Source organism: Ammospiza nelsoni, chromosome 11 (genome assembly GCF_027579445.1).
Source record: "Ammospiza nelsoni isolate bAmmNel1 chromosome 11, bAmmNel1.pri, whole genome shotgun sequence".
NCBI lineage: Eukaryota > Metazoa > Chordata > Aves > Passeriformes > Passerellidae > Ammospiza > Ammospiza nelsoni.
In genome coordinates this window covers 17639036-17656119 of record NC_080643.1, presented here as the reverse complement: position 1 = coordinate 17656119, position 17084 = coordinate 17639036, and the positions used below count along the sequence as shown (strand labels likewise).

The 17084-nt window shown below is 44.0% G+C and overlaps 1 protein-coding gene across 2 annotated transcripts in view; it reads right to left on the bottom strand.

Moving 5' to 3' along the window:
* Positions 1 to 16170, bottom strand: part of ATP2B2 (ATPase plasma membrane Ca2+ transporting 2) — a 404082-nt gene extending 387912 nt beyond the window's left edge. For both annotated transcript variants that reach the window (XM_059479819.1, XM_059479820.1), the window contains exon 1: positions 16067 to 16170. The gene's annotated coding sequence lies outside the window, so the exon portion shown is untranslated. The remainder of the gene's footprint in view (positions 1 to 16066) is intronic.
* Positions 16171 to 17084: the final 914 nt, after the last annotated feature.

Sequence of the window (17084 nt, the reverse complement as noted above, 5' to 3'; positions counted from 1 at the left end):
TCATTCTCCCCACAAAGGTCTCTGAAGCAGTTGCCCATCTTCAGTTACACAGGAAAAAGAAAACCCAGCCCAAAAACAGCTGCAGATAAACCTCTGCCACTCCCCTCTGCTTCTGTGAGGGATTTTTGTGGAGTTTTAGGCATGATGGCCAGAGAAGGCTTTGCCTCATCAGCTGCCTCTTCCTCAGAATTCACTCATGTCAACAATTCCATAAAGATCTTTTCAAACAATTCTCAACATCTATGACCTTATTTTTCTTTTCATCCAGTTATTGGAGTAATTGGGCTATCTTCTATCTGAGTTGAGATTTAAAAAAAAAAAACAACAAAAACAAAGAACATTTTCCACCCATCTTACATCACCAATTTTCTCTTGGTCAGGGCATCTCCCTCACTTGCCCTGGCTGCCTCAGGTAAATACTCAGCTCCTGTTCAATCCCAGCTTTCCAAATCCTGATTTTTTTTTCCCAGCTTCCAGTGCTGCAGGTCAGGGGCAGTGAAGCTGGATGCTGAGGGATACTCATCCCTCACCTGGGAGGAACTGCAGGCTCGAGGATTTCCCTGCACACTCCTCTGAAGGAGCACAATTCATTTCTTATTCCTTCATCCACCTCACACATCAGAGCTGAAACTTCTCCCAGTGCAAAGACCCCCATGCACTGATCCTCTGCAGGGATCCTTGTGGTGTTTGTGGCACAAGCCCACACAGAAATCATCCAGGCTGTGCTGGAAAACCAGCTCAGCTGGGATCTGCCACCCTCCAGGCTGCCCAGAACATAGTCCCTATAGTATCTATCTAATTTATACCCTTATTGCTCCCTAAAAGGCATTTTGCATATAGAAAATGTTATTTTTAAAAGGTGAATCCTCTGAAAGTTTAAGAGTTACTGTTCGGAGGATTTATTCCAGCTCCAGTTTCTGCTCACCATAATCCCACTGAAATTCCCTGTAATACAGCTGATAAGAATGGTTTATTCATGGGGCTTCAATACTAAGTTTGAGATTATCTAACAGAACTTGGGATTTAATTTCTATAGAAAAGAGCTCTCTTTTTTTCTTTTTAAATACAGGAAAATTCTGAATGCTCCTACTTGATTTCTGTAATCTGCTCTAGTACAACAGCACCACAGAGCACACCAAGGATTCAACTCCATGTGCAGATTTTTCATTTTCAGCTACTTTTGTCAAGTTTATTATTTGACACAGATTCTGTGTCTGCAAACCTGCTGGCAACTGGATACTCCACCTTCCTGCACTTCCTGCCCCGGTGAGTTTAAATGCTATTTTTCACTCTCAATTGAACACTAAAAGGGCAATGATACACTCTAGGAATTTCATGCATCTGTATTAATGCTGACTACTGTAGCAGAGAACTGACTTCCAAAGCAGCCCCAGAATTATCTTGTAAAGACATTATTACCAAGAAATTTTAAAAAATTCCTAATCTGATCATTCCTTATAAAAATGAGGAAGAAGGAGGAAAAAATTATGGTTTGTTTCTTTTTAAGTCAACATCTGAGGCATTTCAAAACATTTTTCTACACAATTACAAAGGATTTTTTAAAAGGAAAGTTAAATTTAAAAAAATAAAAATATGTTTTTTGCAGTATTATCTGACTCCAGGAACTACAACTTACAGGAAAACATCACATATGATGGAGATGATGCAGACAAAAATCTTGTGCCAGAAACAGAAAATTAATCAATTTAGTAATCTGTGTGTGTCATCAGGGCCAAATACCCATCTATAAAAAGCATCTCTTTGGTGCCTCATTGGCTCCAGAGCCCCAGCACCATCCCCACTGAATCTGGTGTCTCCTAAGATCACATCTCCAGCCTGCCTTCCTATTTATAGCTGGACAGGGTTTCACAAGTATTTATAGATAGGAAGTGCTTCACAGAACTTCCTTGTAGTTCCTGTTTCAACACACACAAAAACTTATCTGCCCTCAGAAAGCCAAGACATTATTGTGCATATTAATAAGCATCTTAGGAAGCATATATTTAATGTATAATGGATTTAAATATAAGTTTTGACCTTATTTATATGAATATTTGTATGAGATCATTATAACAAATGTTATTTATATGAATAGCTATTTAGATATATGAATGTTTTATATGAATAGTTATTTATGACAAATGTTATTTATATTAATAGTTATTTAGATATATGAAGGTTTTATATGAATAGTTATTTATAACAAATGTTATTTATATGGGCCTGTTATTTAACAACAACAGTGTTGTGTTATTTCTATGAATCCAGCAAAGATTTCCACAGCTGGACTAATCTGTGAAGAACTTCAATTCCTACCATCCCTGGTGGTGCTAAAAGAGCATCTTGGATAACAGAACAGAAAAAAATATATTAAAGAGAGAGAGAGAGAGAATGAAAACAACTTGAAAATACACTGAGTTTTTCAGACCAAAGCTATTTTGAGCATCGTCACTGCACCTTCAACATCTACAAAGCTGCTGGGTGAGGATGAGAAAATGAGTACAAACAGCTGCCGTCCATCCTAAACCCCAAAGCACGACACAGGCACACAGGAGCCGTGAGTGTGGCCAGAGGAAACCTGCCTTCCACGCTCAAGAGGAATTGGGAATGAGCACATAAATTGCTCTGAGCTGACAGAACCATTTTTCCTCTCTCAGAACTCTTTGCCCGCTGTTGCCATGCTCAGCCCTGGGTGTGCATTTCCAGATTCCCTTGTAGGTTTGTCTGGGACAGAAGGGAAGGATGGAGGGAGAAGCCACAGCCCTGGATTTGGGGCAGAGGAGCACTCAGAGCCAAGCCCCAGCTCAGCACTGCCCTGCAAGCTGATCACTGAACCCACCCCTAATCTGCTGCACAATGCAATTGGATTCCAATTTCCCCAGGAGCTGGAGGATGGATCCAGGTGATGAAGCCTTGCTTAGGTTAAAGTCAGCTGAAAGCTTTCTGCAGAAAAAAATGCACATAAGGCACTGCAAAGGAATTAATGACTGATCATGTTTCCCCAATGCTTTTTCCTTTATTAAATATTTTTGTTAACTAAATTAGCATGACCATTTTGTTCAGCTTTGTTCACAATACTACCTAATATATAAAAAATTCTGTCTTTGAAAAATGGGGTTTTTCCTTAAAAGGAACAGAAGGCAATTCCATTTCTTGGATAATTTTTCTTGATAAAAATTATGAACTTTTTTTTGTATTGAAAATTAGTTATGGTCCTTTATATACAGCTTAAAATATTTTCCCTTCTCCTGGAGGCAAGACTTGAAGGCCTCTGGCCCCACCATTGACCAAACAATGAAAGAATTTATTTGCCATGAAGCTTTAACAAAACAGCTCCAGAACATTTAATTAAAAATGCTGCAGTTCTTTTCAGCAAAGAGGAAGCCTGACAGAATTATACTTTGCAGAACTCCTTTGCTTCATTGCATGTACATTTCAACATCAGACCATCAAACACTTCATCAGTTTATTTCCATTCTAATCTGTCATTTCCCTGGCAATATCCTACTTGGATGGAAGTTACTCTCTCTGCATATTTCACCAAGATCAGCTCATTAGCTTCTTGTCCACCAACCTGCTTAATTACATCTCATAGTGAAAGTGCATTAATTTTAACAGAAGTTGTGTGTCATTCTGCAGCCTGATTTGGGTGTTTTGATCCCGTTTCTAACGGACATTTTCATCCCTGGTACAGAGAGTGCCACTCACCCCGTTTGAAGCTCACAGGGATAAAGCCCATTTTGTGTAACTCAAAGTGCCAAGGGCAGCCCATGGAGCCAGAGCCCATCCTGGCACTGATGGGGTTTGTACCAGCCCAAAATGGCCCTTCCTCAACCTGCCCTAATCAAACAGAACGCAAAGCAACCAGGGACTTTCACTCAAATATTTACAGAGGGGTGTTTTTAATTATAGAATTGAAAAATTTTCAACTATTACACTGGGGAGATTTACATGAGCTTATTATGACTTTATAGACTTGATCTGGTTTAAATTATGAAAGCCTTTTATAACTTCCTACATAAGGATCCAGATTAGAATTTCTTTAATCAGCTCAAACATATAACATTTGAATTAACCATTCTTACAGTGTGCTTTTCCTGGTGGAGATTTAGAGAACCCCCACAAAACAGGTACACAGATTTGCTCAACAGAGAAACAGTGAAGCAAACAAAGCCCCAGCACCGTGACTGACAATCAGCACCAGGTATGACTTGGGCTCTACAGACTTCTTTTTAAACAGCCACAATTCTTCAAAGAATATTTTTGCAAGTGGTCTTCCAGGTCCATTTGACAGATATGTGTGTGTGTGTGTATATATATATATATATATATATCTCCACTAAATCATTGTGGTAGCTCTATTTTATCAAAACATTTTTTAGTCAAACCTTTGCTTTATCAAAAGTCCAACCACTCATTAGTTCAACCAGATTTCCACTGGAAAGAAAATTTTTAAGAATTATCCCAGCTGCGAAGGTGAAAGATAACCAATATTCTGAAATTCATTTGGGGAATCTTGGGCTGATTAACTTGGAGTGATCTGAGATGTGAAAGCTGCACTGTCAGTCAGAGCAGGGACTCAGGGCAGGTTTTTTCTCAAAAGCCAATCTGCACCTCAGAATCCCTGAAGAGGGACTGACACACTGAAGCTTCCATCTCAGTGGAAATCTAAGTTTTAGAACCTTCTTATTCCTACAAATGGAAAAAAAAATTGTCTGTTTCGCTGTAAATGTCCATGCTGTTAAAAAAACAGGATATATTGTATTTTCATTATTTTCACATGATTGAGATACAGTTTTTAATTCTCACTTTTTGATGGATCCAGCCAGCCACAACAACCACTGTGGAATTTATGTGGAGCGTTTCCAGAGATAAGATGACTAAAAATAGCTGTCAATAGTCAGGATCCCTGTAGAATAGTGGGCAATACTGAAATGGTAAACTGGATTTCCTTATAAGAAAAGAGATGGTGTGTTTTGTGAAATTAGGCCTTTGTAAGAGATCTTGTGAAGGTAACTTTAAAACTGAGATACAAATGGTTTTTAGAAGTACCTGCAGACTCCTTGTGAGTGCTAACTGGGATACCTGGATGGAGAAACCCAATTCTGAACTCCTGAGTGCAGCTGCCTCTGATGTCAGGAGGAAAATCCTCACTGCACCGGTTGTGCAAAGAAAATGGAAATTCACTTCAGTGGATCATACAGGTCCTACTATCACAAAAGCAGCAGTTGTCATTAACTCTGATCAACTCGCAAACAACACAAGAACACAATTGTTGGAATATCATAACACAATTGCTCTGCAACACTTTCATTCTCCAAGTTAATTGGTCAGTATACGGTGTCAGGAATTCCCTATAAAGCACTGACCCACAAAGGCTCCCAGCACACCAGGGGCTGTGGGGGAAAGCATCCTTCTCTGGGGTCAGAAATGCCCTATAAAAAGCCACCCTTCTCTGGGTCTGTGTGCCCCCACAGCCCCAAATCCCACCCAGCGCTCCGGCCTGATGTCCACTGCTTGATTCCAGCAGAACTCAAGTGCACATGTAAGTGCTTTGTTGAACAAGGAGGGATTTAGGCATGTGCTTAAGTACTTCACTGAGCTGGGACCAGGCTGCTATTTATAGTGAGCTTTTTGTTCCGGTTTTATTGTTCCACACTTAAAGCCATCCTATGGCTTTTCCTGCTCTATGCCCCCCCCCCCCCAGCAAACCTTTTAGGGCTGCAATCTCCTTCCAGAAGTCACAGGTTTCAAATCAGAATGGGTATTATAAGCTCCTCCACAATTACATATTTTTTTCCATCATATTTACACAGAAATATGCCAAAAAAGAAAACAAAGTTAGGCTGAATGGTAGCAAAGCCATGAAGCCAGAAGTTGTATGGAATAACAGGATGAAAAATCCCACCCCACTCCAGGACTGAAACACCCACAGAGGAACCAAACACTGATGTGTGCACCCAGAAATGTTCATTCCAACTTCCCCAAGTGTCCTTTGCTGTGCAATCCTCTGTTCCACAGAGAAATTCGGGCAGAGTCAGGTCTGAGGCAGGATTTCACTGAGCTTGAGAAGCCATCAGTGCTGAGCAGCCCGTGCTGCTGCAGAGGCAGACTGCGAGCAGCACCGAGTGAAAACACTGAAACACTTCCCAATGACTCCAGTGCAACGCCAGCACCTCTGTGCTTTCACTTGGAAAAATAAATCTCTCCACTGCAGAGGCATCCGGACCTATCAGCTCATCTTTCAGTGTTAATGAACGTGTTTACACCAATCCTCGTTTTGATTAATTAATGTCTTTTCACAGATATTGGTATAAAGACAAAAAATCCACATCTCAGAAATCTCACAATACTCCATCTGCTTTTTTAAAAACACTATATATATAGTGTTTATATAAAATTTTGTATAAATGTATATATATATGTTGTCGTTTTACAGATCTTATGTTCCCCATAAAAACACACACAGGTTCTCAGTATTTACACACAGATAACCCAAAGCTGTGCTCCTGGGATCCCTGAAAACCCGGCTGGAGAAAAGCGGCGGGGTCAGCCGGCAGCCCTGGTTTAGCGCAGCCGGGAACGGAGGGTGAGGAATGGAAATGGATAACAGGGAAAGGATCCGTGCCGATTGTGTGGAGAACGGAGGGACAGAGGAGAGGCAGACGGGGAAGGATGGAGAAGGAGCGGTGCGAGCCAGCGGCGGCTGCGGCTGTGCCGGGGAGGGGCTGCGGGAACGGGATGGGGAATGCGGGGAGATGGGACGGGATAGGGGAAATGCGGGGAATGAGGGAATGGGATGGGGGGAATGCGGGCAATGAGGGAATGGGACGAGATGGGATGGGGGGAATGCAGGGAGATGGGACAAGATGGGATGGGGGGAATGTGGGAATGCAGGGAGATGGGATGAGGCTGCGAGGATGGGACGGGAGGGGATGGATGCAGGAAGAGGAGGGGGATGCAGGGAGGGTTGAGATTACAGGGAGAGCAGAGATTACAGGGCTGTGGGATGCAGAACTTGTGCCGCACAGCAGGAACAGCCACTTCCCAAGGAAATCCACTGCCAAGCTCTGCCTGTGGAAATCTTCCACTGAGGAACTCGCTCTGCCTGACTCCTCCCGAGCTCAGGGGGACAGGATCTTACACATCCCTTAAAATATTAGCATGTGAACAGCACTAAAGGAGGTTCCAGCATCCATTTCTCCTGTAATTCGTGACTTTCCGTTCTGACTGCCAAGATGCATTGAAAGGGGCAAAATCATCCCTCAAAAGCACATTATTTCATCAGAGTGCCCAATAACCCAAAGCCACTAAAATCACAGAGAGAAGCTTTTCACCATTTTCAGGAGGTACTGAGCCCAACTGCAATAACCTCCAGCTGAATTATTAATGGTAACTTGTAAGCCATTATCATGGAAAGATCTCTATTAGTCACCAATTTGCAGCATTATTTTCAAAAACATCCAACTGAGGGATGCACAAATCCCATTGACAAGCCAACAAGACTTAAAATTCCATTTGGCTTCCATTTCTCGTCTTTTTAAAAATCCTGCCCTTAATGTATGAAGCCTTCCCACTGCATTATCAATAACTTATTTGACAATCAGGCCATAAATGTTACTTGACAAGAACACAGCCCTTGGTACTAAGTCTAGACATTCTCTCCCTAGGACTAGATGAAATTTTAGCTACAGGGCATTTGATTCTAGGCAGGTTCTCCTACTTGAAATGCAAAGGTTCTCAGAAAGGTGTCCTCAAGAACAGCAGCAAAAAACCTGATATTTTGATGTACAGAATAGACTTGGTTGTGTATGTGTAGAACACATCACACTTCACTTATACATAAGTAAATGGCTTTAATGCTCTTATTGAATAACACTACAAATATCTTACACATACAACCAGAGCTTTGTGCTTACAGCAGCATTTTCTATCCAAAATTCCCAGCAGCTTTACAAGTAGTGATTAATTAACCCTTGAAGCAGGCAGGTTATGTGCACTCTGTAACAGCTGAATGTTAAATCTGAAACAACAGCCCACGAGGACAAGTAAATAGTACGGAGGCACAAAATGTCCCCTAACAAAGCAGGTAACACACACAATTTGTACTCCCATCCCACGCCACAGCCCTCACACACCTGCATTTTTTCAGTCTTTCCTTGAGGAGGAAACCCAGGATATCACCAAGTTGGAGCTGTGCTAACAAGATAAAGGGCTGAGCATGGAAGTGCTGCTAAGGCTGCAGCTGCATTTTATTCTGATTTAAGGGAAAGCATTGGCTGGGATCTTAAGGGCAGCAATACATTTCAAGTGAGCATCATCACAAGCAAAGAGAACTGACCAGTGACACACTGAAAGGAAGCACAAGAAAGAAGTGGAATTCAGGGCAGCAACTTCAGCAAACTCAGTCAAATGATTTGTGACATCTCTTAAAGGGAGGATCAAGGAATTCAGGAAAACTGACAATGACCAATGAAAAGTGTATAAAATAGTGCAGGGGGAATATAGGAAACACTGGGAGAGGCTGTTACACCCAGAAACTTCAAAGGCTTTGACTTGCAGAAGAGATTGTACAAAAGGTGAAACAAGAACATTCAACAAAGAACAAGAATTAGAATGGTACAAACTGCTCAGTTCTGATCCAGATGAGCCAACACACAAAAGGATCAACAACTAATGAGGGACATAAAAAGGCAACAGGAAAAGGATCTATAAATACAACAGAAGTAAGTGGGAGAAAAGAATAAGCAGAGGCTCTAGTATTTAATGGGAAAGGAGAGAAAATAACAGATGGCAAAGAGAAAGCTGAAGCATTCAGTACTTCCTTCATATTCTTTTATGTTTCCTTCTAAAGGATAATGAAAAGCAAAAATGTTTCTAAAGTGATTTTCACGGGGAAGACAGGACCAGAGGCCTGAAGAAAAGAAAGAATAGGCTAAAAAGTATCAAAAGCAGCCAGACACACTCAGTCTGCTAGAGAATGATGAAGTTCACCCCAGAGTACTTAAGGAATTACCCAAAGCCATCCCCAAACATTAGCTATTATATTCAATAATGCACAGGGGGAGGGCAGAGCTCCCAAAGGACAGTGCAGAGGCAAAAACTCCAAGTGTGCAGCTCCAAAAGGAGAAGCAAAGCTAAACTGAAGAAACTGCAAACTCAACCACCTCCCTTTTACACCACAGAGGACACTGGAACAAGTTAAATCACCATGGAGGTACCTCAAGGATTAAGCGCCTGAAAATAATCAGAACATCAAAGCAATGACATTTCCTTTTTGATAAGGTGACTGGGCTACTACAGAGGGAAACCCCAGTACCAGACTGGCTGCAGTAAGGCTTTCTGTAACTGGCCAACATGGTATTTTCATGGGGTGCAAGGACTGATAGGAAATTGCAGTTTAGTGGGTGTGGTTTCTTAAAAAAAAAATAATCAAAAACCAAACAACCACCCAAATTAAAAGTGATTGCTAAAACTCACTGCCAATGGAATTCATCTCACAACTCAGTGCATACATTAAAAAATGCTAGGAGAGAAAAACGTTTGTGAAGGAAACAGGTAGGGTTCATATCATCTCCAACCACAAGAAAACAAGATCAAAATTCAAACTAGAATGAAATTCAAACTAGAATGAAATTCAAACTAGAAGCATTGAAGGACTTGTTGAAAAGTGAAGTGCAAGCAGAACAAGTGCAAATCTTAACATCAAGAAAAACACTAAACAGAAATCAGCTGAGTTCTGTTGGAAGGGTTCTAAAAGCCACAGGTGACTATAAGTAAAAAACAGTATAATGGTGTTTTTAAAAATGCCATATTTCGTGCCAGGATGTCTAACAGGGCTGACACTCACACAGTAACCTTTCCATTCTTCTCCACTGTCCAGAAACTTGCAGAACATGAGTGGTAAAAAAAAAATCACAAGAAAATTCACAGTAAATGCAACTCTGTCTTGTCATCCTATGTAGCTGGGGAGCAATAAATGTCAGCAGTGCCAAGGGGAAATATGAGGGGAGCAGCGCTGGGTGACACAAAAAGCAGTGTAATGGTGTATCTTTGCAGGGAACACACCCATTAACACCAACCTTCACAGCCCATAATGGCATTTCCCTGTTCCTGCTGCTCTCCAATCCTTTAGCACTTGACACAGAACCACCAGGGCTGCTGTAGATAACACATTAATTTTTCAGAGTATTTAACCTTTCTAGAAGAATCATTCTACATCTTCCAGATTGATTCTTGGGACATTTTCAAGCTTAACTTTAAAATGGGCCTAGCTCTTATCTGGGCTTTTGGACACCTCCTGTAATTAAGAAAAACCCAATGATGTGGAATAGATCTTTTCCAGGTAGAATTTTAACATTTCGTCTTCATGTAATTATTTTCTACTGTTTATAGGCTAAAACTCAGGCCAGTCTTCTATTTTTACTTCACATAAACTGATTTAAGGCTTGTAAAATACTTCACACATGAGAAAAATGCTGGTGAGCATGAAGATTTTGTAGACTAAAGTAAAGCATTAACACTGCATTTGAACCTAAGGCCACAAATTCAATGAAGTTGTAAATAAACTTAATAACATCATCAATTAGCTTTAAATAATGAAATTTCTTCTCAAAACTTCCATTATGCTTTTCCTGTAACTGCAGGCCAGCACCTAAAAATGCACATATCCTTTTCATCAGATGACAAAAAACGTAATTCTTAATTTTTCTGCTAATTACTTTAAGCTTCAGCAATTGCAAAAAAAACCTGATGATAGCATATCTTGATTATCATAAATCTCCTCATTCATACTTCTGCTTAAAAATATTCTGGAATGCCGATTGGGATAATTTCTAGGAACCCATCATCAACCTATTGGGAGTTTCCAGTATGGGTTACAGAGAACATTCCCTGAAAACACAATTCCTATTATTTCAATCCTCTTACACAGTATTAACCTCTTTAAATAACAACAGCAGTACAAAAAACTTTAAAATATTAACAAATTACCCGAGTCACAAAAAATGGAATGCTGGATCATCTAAAATATTGCCATGTTTTGTCTGTATTTTCAGCTGTTCTGAACGCAATCACACCTTCCAGGATGGAAGATTTCCCATCAGTGGGAATTACTGCCCCTAATGAAGAATGGCTGTTCAATAAGCAGGACAGAATCCACAGGATCAGCAAATGCTTTCAAGGTGACTCTTTCTGCACAGGAAAGCTATCCAGGGGTTTGGAATCTTCTGCTCATCATGAGATAACAAAAGGAATGTGCTGGGCATGAGGATCACTGATAAAGCATCAGGAGAAATCCTGTTCACCAGTAAACTCCTGAATCCTAAAGGATTCCATGAAGAGATGCAGCTGGAGTGGGCAGCAGCAGCTGCAATGTCTTGGAGCAATCTTCATCCCTGATGGATGATTTTAGAGAAGGTATAATTTTCATAAGTTCAATACAAGCTATTTGAGCCTTTTTAATAAATAAGTCAGGCTAAAGGCAATTCCCCAAACACTGTGGAATTAATGATTTATCAATCTTTGAGATAGAAACTCTGAACAGAGACAGCTGCATTATTTTGGCTTCACAACACACACAAGGTTTTCAAAACTTGAAATGTGCATCCAAGGTCACTCTGCTGGAGTGTGAGGGGAAAATGTGATTCAGCCTTGCAGCTCCAAACCCCATCCCTTCAACAATTAGCATCACTCCTTGATGAACATGCAAGCCCCTGCGCCAGTTTCTGTGTTTACACAATCCCACAGCAGAAACACCTCAGAGCACCAATGAAATCAGGCAGGTCTGGCTCTGAACACCCTCCCTGCTGAGACCTTTTAAAGGCATTCCACCACCCAGGGAATAAACTCACTGTGCAAACAGAGGTCCCTGTATTATGGCAACTGGGCAACCCCACACACAGCCCCACTGCCACTGCTCCCTCATGGCACCCCAACCTTGCCTTCCCAAGCCTTTGGCACCCCAAACGGGGCAGCCTCGAGCAGTTCTGGGGGTGTGAATGGGAGCAGGAGTGATGGAGGGACTGTAAAACCCAGCAGTGCAAGGCTTTGGGTCAGGGGAGAGAGAGGCTGGGAGCAGATAAATGAGCATCCACAGGAGAATTGCTCTGCAGGCACCGAGGGCATTAACCTGAGCAGGCTCTTCAGAAATGCCTTTTCTGCACAGCTAAAGGTGTTAAATGAACTCTCCAAACACACCTCCTATTGCACTAATTAAAGCTCTAGCAACCTCTGCCTCCCAGAAATATTTAAAGCTTTTTTGGTTTACATTCCAGTGTGTGGAGGGCGCCCCTGCAGCACACCAGTTGTTTTATTTAGATGTTACAAAATAGTCAAGGATTCTGAGCATAACTTCCAAAAGAGGTGAAAAAACAGCCTTTTACATGATGACCCTTGGATACAAGCCCATGCTGCTGGATCTGGGGCCATCAGCAATATGGGAGTCACACACCCCTTAGGAAATGCTGCTTCAGATAACATAGATGTGAAAAATTGGTCACACCCATAAAATGGAAATCTGAAATATTTCACTGCTAAATAAGTCCATTTATAAACATTTTTTTTTCAGAGTAGGCTTTAGCAATAAATAAGTCATTCTGATTTAACCAAAAATTTTGTAGCGCGAGTATACTGAGACCAAGCTGGATCTTAGCAATTGTGACACTCATTGCTGTCACCTCTGCCGTCCCGTTACACACAAATCTTTCTTGTTCATTCTCACTTTTCCTTTCTCAAATATCTTATATTTTTCTTCTCAGATAATTAAAACTACTTGTCCTCTTGCATTTGCCACTTCTATTCATAAAATTTTTATTTAACTTACTTTTTACAAACTTTTTCTTTCCAAGGACAGTTTAAGTTCCACTCTGAACTTTGCAAATTGCAACCATTTACTGCACAGTGTACATTAAATGTAAAGCTGTTTGGAAACTGAATTCTTATGCCTGACACACACATTCCAAGGATAAGCATCACCAGAAGTTTGAGCTTTGTTCAGACATTTGTTTCAAAAGATTTCAGCAGCCACACAATTTTGTTTAAATGTAAACATTCATTCTGTTCCCAATTATCTCCTTTGCTATCATCTCCCATCAGATTGCCACTAAAACAATCATTTATCTCTTGTACAATTACTCTGCTTTTTCCTCTGGTCAATGCAGATGACTTTTCCCCATCTGCAGTCCTGAACCTATCCTTAAGTTACAATCCAAGTTTTAGAGGGTTTTGAGTATCAGAAAGTCCTTTTTAAATTCATGTGCTCCCCTTTAAACTGCCTACAATAACCAGAATACACAGGTTTTGTTGATGCAGATAAACTCCAAGCACTTTGAGGGTTATCAATATTCAGACAACCAGCCCAACTTCCCAGTCACATCACAAGGTTTTTGTGGTGAATGACCTAAGGTGCTTTATTGTTGGATAACCAAGGATAAGGAGCCAGACAAATGCACCAGGTTTGACTCAGGCAGCTCCAAAAAGGCAGCTAACACCGTCAGAGGTGCCTGGTATGTGACATGGGACATAGAGGAGGCTCAGAGCCTTCTGAAACAGTGACAAAGGCCAGGAAAGGAGACCTGAGGCATCTCCAGTAACACCCAACACCTCTTTGGGGAAGCCAAACCAACCCCAACCCACTGGCTATGATAGTTCTCCATTCAGCCTCCTCCCTGCACTCCTCCAAACCAAACCCATGGAGGTCACAGCACCACAGGACACCAATACAAATGTCCCCATTATCTCCCTATGGAGCTTGGCAAAAACATTAAAAATATATTTAGCATGATCAGAAAGCAAGCAATTGAATGGTTAAAGAATAAGGTTGTGATAATGTTGCAGCAGAAATGGCCACAATACACAGAGTATCTCCAAAAAAACTCAGAAAGTTTCAACCCAAACAGAGTAACAGCTCACCACTTCAGAAGGCTTCAGGGGTCTGCCCAAACACAGTAACATCATTCCACTTCAGAAGGCTGCAAGTAACTGCCCTTCTTGTTCTCAGCCCAGCCTTTTATCCCCTCGTGTTAATGCATTGCACCTGTGTGCCCTCTGCTCCCTTCCCTGGTTGGGCAGTGCCCCTGCCTCGTTACCTTCAATGCTGCTCACCTGCTGCTCACAGCTGTGCCCATTGGGGTGAGGATGGGGCAGAGCCACAGCTGTGCCCATTGGGGATGAGGATGGGGCACAGCCACAGCTGTGCCCATTGGAGGTGAGGATGGGGCAGAGCCACAGCTACAGCTCATTGGGGGTGAGGATGGGGCACAGCCACAGCTACAGCTCATTGGGGGTGAGGATGGGGCACAGCCCCGCTCCCAACCACCCCAAACTGTGTGCCTACAGGACAGAGAGACGTGCCAGACATTTGGATCAATGTCACACCCAACAGCCTGGAGAATCAAGGGGTTGCGGTCCTGGATTTACAGCATGCGGGCAAAGGACAGTGCTGGTGATGGTATCAAATAGGAATTCAAGGTAACAGAATATCCTGCATTCGTTCCACGAAGTGTTAAAGTGACTATGTTATATTGACACTAAACTGAGCATTTAATCCATATTATTTTGCTTTAGGAAGAGCAATGCTCACTTTGAAAACTGAGCTTAACGTCAGACCATGAAGCCACTGCAGAGAATGCTGAGCTGCTTTCTTAGCGAGATACCACAGACAAACCACTTCTTCTCCACAGAAAAGTCATGAAAATGCTGAATGCTGCTTGAGTCAGCACATGAAAATCAGTCCCATGTAGGTGAGGGGACAGGGTCAGAAGCAAAGTGCTGCTGAGAACATGACAGCGTGTGTGTGTGCAGAGCCACTCAAAGCACTGCTTACATAACCAGGGCTCACAGTATCTACAGCCACACTCAGAATTCCTTAAAAGATTCCCTTTTACTCTTGGGGAGTTGAGTTACAGCACTATCAACTTTCACGCCGGTTAAAAACTTACATTTTAGCTTAATTTGGGAGCAGTCAAGCCCTACTCTACGTTGCTTTCAGCTTGCCTATCTTCCCAGCACCTTATCTTGGTACCCATGCTTCTCAAATAGCACTTTACTACAAAATACGCTTTAATTAAAGAGAAAGTGAAGAAAGTATTAGCACAGAATCGGGTTGGTGTAATGTGATAAAACTGAACAGTAAGATGGAAAAAAAAAAAAAAAAACGCCAGCGAAAAGAGTCAGCAAGAAATACACAGAAAGAAATAAACTTTGGCACAATTTAATTCAGCAAACAAGAGATTTTCTCCGCCTACAATACAGGAGGCCTTTCAAAGGTACAGAACGGAGACAGTGCCCCTCATTTCACGTTTCCAGTACAGTCTCCACACCAGGATTTCAGCAGAGGAGCCGATTCTGTCGGTGGCGGTAGGAAAGCACATCCTGACGGCATCCATGCCCAGGTGGAGGCGGCCGGGGCTGCAGCGGCCACCCCAGCCCGCATCCCGGGCACCTGGGCGGGCAAAGTTCCCTCCCGCCGCCTTCTCCTCGGGCTTTCCACCGCTCCAGACGCTCCGCTGGAGTACTGCCAGGCTTTGGAAACTACTGCTTGTGAAACATTTCAATCCCCCCGTGGAAAAGAAGAAGAAAAACCCAAAAAGCCTCAGCGCGGCCGCAGCGGAGCTCAGCGGCGCGGCAGGAGCTGGGCGCTCCCGGGAGGGTTTCTCCTTCCATCAGCCCGCCGGGCAGCGGGGCTGCGGGCAAACACCTCATTATGACTCTCTCCAATTCATATTTCTGTGAGCAGCGGCGGGGGCAGCGCGGGGCTCCACGGCCGCCTCCCAGCCCCCGGCCGGGGCACAGCGCGGCCACCGCCGCCTCCCGACCCGCTCCCATTCCCGTCCCTGAGAGCCCTCCGGGCTCGGGCCGGACGGAGAGCAGAGGTTTCCCGCAGCCGCTGCCCGACCCGCCCGCCCCGCCGAGCCGCCTCCATCCCCGCCCGAGCGCATCCTGCGGCCGCATCCCGGTACCCCGGCCCCGCTCTGCCGGGATGGGCTCGGCCCCGGCCCCGCTCCCGCCGCCCCCTCAAGGTCACCGCGGCTCGGGGCAGCCCCGGGGGCGCCGCTGCCGCTCCTACCTGGGTCGGCGAGCGGAGCGAGCCGCCGGGAGCGCGGGGCCGGCGCTGTCCCCTCACCGGCGGCAGCGCCCGGGGACTCGGGCCGCGCACGGCGCCTCCTCCTGCGCCGGGGCCGCTGCGCTGCGCCGGGAGGCGGCGGCTCCGTCACACTTAGCGGGGAAGCCCCGGGGGGGGCGGGCAGCGCCGCTCTCCCCACCCCGCGAGGTGCCGGAGCCGAGCCGAGCCTCCCCCGGCGGGGCTGGGGCTCCCCTCAGCGGGGAGAGGCTGCGCCGCGCCCCGCTCCGCTCCGCTCCGCAGGGCTCCTCAGAGCTCCCTCAGGGCTCCGCAGGTGCGCGGCCGCCGCGCGGGCTCGGGGGATGCGCGCAGGTGAGCGCGGCTCTGGGGCGCCCCGCGTCTGTTCAGCACCCAGCGTTTGACACCAGCACCTTCCTCTCGCTTTTATTTTTGCTCAACACGCGGCGGTTTTCTGACAGAATTCTGTAAAAATCTCAAGGGGAAAGCCTGGCGCGGATTCTGAGATGGAGAGTGCCGCCCTGGGACACAGCACCTGGGGAAGTACAAAAAATGGGATTGTGATGTACGGGTGATGTGCATTGCACAGACTGAGCATCAGCACTCCAGATTTAGAAAATTAGTAATAAAACCCCACCCTGTGACTTAGATTTGAAGATACTAGTTCTGTTTGCAAAGAGGGTGGCATCTTTGAAATGCTCCCAGAGGAGTTAATGCCGGGTATTTAACCAACACGTTCTGGTTTTACACATGGGCTTAAGTTAGATTTCATAACAGTTCTCTTGTGTCACATAATCTTTTCACCTTGAGAGTTAAAACCCGTTACCAAATGTTCCCAAAGCTGAACGGAGACAGAGGGGATTTGAAGAGCAGAAATGTGTATTTGGTAGGTGGGATGGGAGTTGTGTGGTTTGAGGGATACACACACATCACACAGCACCTGCAGACTGCTACAGTGAACAACACCAGCATTTTACTTGGAAAACTGGAAGTATTCCACCACTTT